Below are 6000 nucleotides of genomic sequence, written 5' to 3' on the forward strand. Positions count from 1 at the left end.
CCACCTGAAATCCTGCCACCACTGAAGACACCGCCAAGACCATGAAGAACACCGACTCAGGAGCCCCATGGACCCCTGCTCACCGCACATCTACCACAGAGCCGCTGCCGCCATAGCACCCGAACTAGGCCGGACCATTTACTCATGCTTCAAATCCGGCATCTTCCCCGACGACTGGAAGCGGGCAGAGGTCAATCCCCTCCTCAAGAAGTCCTTGGCCGACCCAATGGACCTGAAAAACTACCGGCCCATCTCGCTTCTCCCCTTCGCTGCCAAAGTCACTGAGAGATTCGTAAACGCCCAACTGACCGCCTTCATCAAAGAGAACGCCATCCTAGACCCCTCCCAGTCTGGATTCTGCAGCATCCACAGCACCAAGACTTCCCTCCTCGCCACCACTGACAACATCCGCATGCTACTCGACCAGGAGCACATTGTGGCCCTCATCCTACTAGACCTCTCTGCAGCCTTTGACACCATCTCACATCGCACTCTCGCAGCCAGACTCCATGACGCTGGGATACGAGGAACCACCCTCAACTGGATCCGAGCCTTTCTCTCCAGCAGAACCCAGCATGTCAAACAACCACCCTTCCTCTCCGAACCCACAGAGAACAACTGCAGAGTACCCCAAGGATCCTCGCTCAGCCCCAGGCTCTTCAACATCTACATGGCCCCCCTCGCCGCCATCGTCAGACAGAATGGGCTCAGCATAGTATCATACGCCAACGACACCCAGCTCAACTCCTTCCTAATGAAGAACCCAGAAGACACCAGGCTCTGCTTCCAGGAAGGAATTAAGGAGGTGGCAGCCTTGATGAACAACAGTTGCCTGAAGCTGAACTCGGAGAAGACATAGGTCCTCGTCCTTGGACCCTCCACCACCGTTTAGGACAACACTTGGTGACCCTCCGCCCTCGGGAGCTCACCCACCCCATTAGACCAGGCACAGAACCTCAGCATCATCCTTGACTCCTCCCTCACCATGACCCACCAGATCAACTCCGTCACCTACACCAGCTTCAACTGCCTCCGCATCCTCTGCAAGACTTTCAAATGGATCCCCCCGAATGCAGAAAGACCGTCACCCACGCTCTCATAACAAGCAGACTGGACTACGGCAACGCCCTCTACGCCGGAATCAACAGAACTCTCCTACACAAGCTCCAAACCATCCAGAACACAGCAGCCAGACTCGTCCTCGGAACCCCACGGCACAAACACATGACCCAACACCTACGAGACCTCCACTGGCTCCCCGTCAAGAAGAGAGTAACCTTCAAATTACTCAACCCCACCTACAAATCCCTCCACAACATCGGACCCAAATACCTCAACGAGAGAGTCTCCATACACGTATCCAAAAGGAACTTCCGCTCCGCCGACCTCGCCCTGGCAGAAACCCCATGCATCTGCAGAAACAGAGTAGGCGGAAGAGCCTTCTCCTACGTCGCAGCCAAGGCCTTGAACTAGCTCCCTATCAACAGCAGACGCTCCCCTACCCTGCACACCTTCAGGAAGAGCCTCAAGACCTGGCTCTTCGACTGAACCGGAGCTAGCTGCACCAAATCCCCCCCCCCCCAGCGCCTTGAGTCCCTCACAGGTGAGTAGCGTGCTTTATAAAACCCTGATTGATTGAACTAAATCAATCAATCATTCAATCGATGTTCCCAAGACATCTTCAACATCAGGCCAGGATTCTTGAAGCAAAAGACACACAATTGATGGACGGAATGCAGAACAAATCAAAACATTCACCCCCAGTCAAGAGATCTGGGTTAAATCCATCATTCTTTTGCTCACCATGCCACCCCAGTTTAGACCTAGCCATATGCAAATCAGTCTTGACCCTGTGCCTCATGTTTGCATTGTCAGCATTCCGTCCATAATTTGTTTGCTGTAACAGGATTCTTGAAGCAGCTGGTTGTAGATGATACTTCTTCTCAGAAACATCTGATCTATCACAAATTAGATCAGTCGCTTTGCACTTTTAATCCCCGTGGCTCATAGGGCCTGTTCCAGTAGACATGTTAACAAACACACAATCTCTGGCATTTTTTGTTGATGCTCCCTGTGCCTCACATAGTCCAGTAGGCTCACTCCTCTGGGTACATTCTAAGTAGCTGGGTACTTTCCAGTTGCCTGTTGTAAATTATCCCTCTGATGCCACAACAGGGTCCTTTCCAAGCCTGGAAAGGTTTTTCCAATGGACTTTCCTTTGAGAGCACCCTTTTAGAAAAGGTAATGGCCATTCACAGGGCATATTATCTCCATCTGCCTTACTGGAGTCTCGAATAACTTGGGTTTGCATTGTCTTCCTTCAGGTGCTAGCCATCCCATTAAGCACTCTATAGTTTCCAGGAACATATCTAAAGTCTGACCATTAACAATCTACCAAAACATTCGTGTTTTCCCTTCATGTCCTTTCAATTTGATGTGAGGTTTCTTAAAATCACATAAACAAATTCCTGACTGACAAAACATTTTAAAGTGTGTGAGATTGCCTTAAAAATATTGAAACAACATAAAATTAGTAAAAGTCAAAACAGCAGTAACTACATTATATGGTCGACTTGCAAATTAAATTAAATAAGACCATTTTGTTAATAAAAATGAATTACCTCAAAAAGAGAAGAATGAATCTCTTGAAAGGGTCAAGTTGCAGGGTGTTATAATTTGGGGAGAAAACTTCATGAACAGTAAAACAGAAATTAATTCTTTAAGAAGTCCTGTATTCATCGAGTTTTGCAACGGTTGAACCTTTTTTAGGTGATAAAGCCTGTGTTCCCAGAGCATCAGTTGCTATTCTTAGCCCAGGTAGGTGCTCGATAGTTGGTGAACAATACTCAGAAATCAAAGCATTGCCACAGAAGCCTTATGAAAAACAGAACAATGTACGTAAATTGAAATATCACAAAACTGGCAGAACATCTGTTAGGCCACACACCAGCTTCCAGGATGGGGCTCTGTGTGCTGTTTGGTTAAGAATGTAACTGACTTCATTAACCAATCAGAAGAAGAGGAATTTTTCCACTTAGCTCTCCCCTTTGGTGAGGCTGGGGTTGTGACATGGACTGGCAGACTGTTCCCTGGTTGGTTGAAGATCTTCCAGATTGGCTTTGGTTTGTTGACCTGCTGGGAGACATAAGGATTTAAAGAAGAATTCCCCTACCAGGCATTGAAAGAAACTTGGTGTTTCTTCTTGATGCAACAGCATTAAACCAGTCAATGAAGGAATGAGAATAAAGATGATCTACCCTCCTTGAGGCTGGACAAGGGGGATACAGCTCTAGCCAAGGGGCTCTCTGTTGCTGAACAAAGCAAAATATTATTGGACTCCTGATAAACATGGCTGCCACTTTTAAAAATTGGCTAAAGCCGAATTTGAAATTCAAATCCACCTCCCACTGCTGCTGTCGTTTAACTACCGCCTCACATACCCGGGAGCCAGGCTGGATATTTTCCCCTCAATTGCTCAGGATTTTCTCTTGGTTTATCAGTTTCATGAAATCATCCTGGGGAATCCTACTGCCTTGGTAATGTCCTGCTTCACATGTTTGGTTAAGCATTAGAGATCCTGGTGCAGGTCACTAGTTTAGTTAGGGTGCAAAATTGGTGATGACAGCTCCAGCTTCTGTTTGCCAATCATGTCCTGGATTGGATGCCGAAAGAAGCAACATATCCTTAAATCCACCCCTGCCCCCCCACCCCCGTCAACCAATTCATCTAGAGATCCCTTGCTGTAATACTTTTGTTCCTGTTAACCTGAGGCTTTGGGATACCATTTTGGGAGAGGGGTGTGTGGATTGTTGCTAACTTTCTTATGGTTGTGTCAGTGTGTGGCTGGTGATAGGATGTACCTGGGGCGAGGGTGTGTCTCGCAAGGTCTGCTTCAAATGGCACAGACGTTTCTGCTTCTCAGGTGTACTCGATGCATGCTTTCCTTGACATTGTATAACAGCAATGATTACATTGTATGGCAGCATTTGAATAATGCCGAATTTAGCTATGTATCAATGACTTCAGTTTTTTTGGGGTGTCTTGCAACCACTACAAATGTGGGGATGTTATTCACATTTAATGAAGGCAACGGCCACGACAAGTGAATTACAGGATGCGATTGATGAGAATGTGTTAGGAATAGTTAGTTTTGTAGCTCGGCATTCTTCAGTGTGTATGTTGTTATCAGAGTGATGTTGACGTGCTGCTGTTCTTGAACTCCACCATTCATCTGACCGGGCATCCAGTTTCAATAACAGCCGAGACACCATCCTTGCAGTGGCTGTTTTTATTTGCATCCTTTACAGTGCCACTGAGTCGCCACTTTGTGAGTTACTCCAGCTCGGATTAGGTGTATATTTGAGAAAAATGGCTTAAAGTGTTATCTGAGTGCATGTGTGGCTTTCCCTTTGTGAACCAGCCTTCCTCATGTATTTTCATTTTTGGGTGTGTCAGAGTACATGCATTACCTGTGTGGGACCCCATTCATTTTATACTTGGCACATACAATTGTTAAAAGGGGCGATTCCCATTTTTCGGTTTGAATTCTTGAGATGATCACATGTACGCCTTTGTGATACATTATTGGTTGCAAACTACTACACATGAATGCATACCGTTACACACAATGAAGTATGACTGCCCCTCCCCCCGGCCGTATGCTTTCCACTGAAGGTTTATGGATTCAAACCTATCACGTCAGGTGTGGGTAGAGGCCTACTCCGTTCGTAACATCACAGGCGAAAAATATTTATTTTGTGAATTGATCCGAAACTGGTAAATCAATGGGTCATACTGCAGACATCTGGGCATACATTTTTCCACTGGTTCCAAAACTACTGAAATAGCTTCATGCCAACAGTGCATTAATAGTGTGGATTGGTACATGACAATTAATTAAAAACTGCAAGTTTTCCACATTTTGCAGAAGTATTTAAATATTGATGCTTTTGAAATCAAATAAAAATATGTTGGACTCAGTTACATGTGTTGATATTCCAAATATTTATGTGCGTAATTACCTGTAGCGGAAAAGCTTATGAAATACAAGCTAGTTTGTGAAGTTATGTTATGTTAGGTCAATTTGTATGGTGCAACTTATCACCTGTGAGGGTGTCCAGGCGCTGGAGCAGGAACGTAGGTTGTGTGAAGCTCCTAGTTGAACAGTCGGTCCTTCAGTTTCATGCAGAAGTTGAGTAGCGAGAGGGCAGTCCTGATGTGTTGAGGGAGTTCATTCCATGTCTTGGGGGCGATGTAGAAAAAGGAGTGGCCTCTTGACTTGCTTCTGCAGATGCAAGGGACATGTATGAGGGCAAGTGAGGCTGAGCGTAGCTGTTTGGGTGGATGGTAGAGTTGAAGTCGGTTGTTGAGGTACACAGGTCCGGTGTTGTGGAGGGCTTTGTAGGCGTTGACAAGCAGCGTGATTTGGCAATGTTTCTGGATGGGTAGCCAGTATAGTCCTGTGAGGTAAGGAGGTGATGTGAGCACTTCTGGGGATGTCTAGGATGAGTCTGGCAGTGGTGTTTTGGATGGTCTGGAGTCTTTGAGTGAGCTGGTTGGAGATGCCAATGTAAAGTGCGTTACCGCACTCTAGTTTGATGGCTATGAGGGCCTGGGTAACAGTGCAACTCTGTGTGAGTGCAGAGCTATTGGAAAATCATGTGCAGCATTCTGGGAATGAGGAAGCATGATAAGGTCACTGCGTTCACCTGTTTATTCATTGTCAGTTTGTCGTCTAGGATGATATAGAGGTTTCTGGCATGGCCTGTGAGGTGGGTGTGGGTCCCATTTCGGCTAGACACCAGGGGGGCTATTGTTTTGAAGATCAGAATCTCTGTTTTGTCTGTATTTAGTTTTATGCAGTTCTCCCTCAACCAATTGGCCAAGTTGGTCATGCAGGAGATGAAGTTGGTCCTGGTGGAGTTGTTCTTGTCGGAGTGGGAGAGGATGAGCTGTGTGTCACTGGCATAGGAGACAACAATCTTGATGTGATGGGCTCTC

The sequence above is a fragment of the Triturus cristatus genome, chromosome 9 (assembly GCF_964204655.1).
Source record: "Triturus cristatus chromosome 9, aTriCri1.1, whole genome shotgun sequence".
In the NCBI taxonomy this organism is placed as follows: domain Eukaryota; kingdom Metazoa; phylum Chordata; class Amphibia; order Caudata; family Salamandridae; genus Triturus; species Triturus cristatus.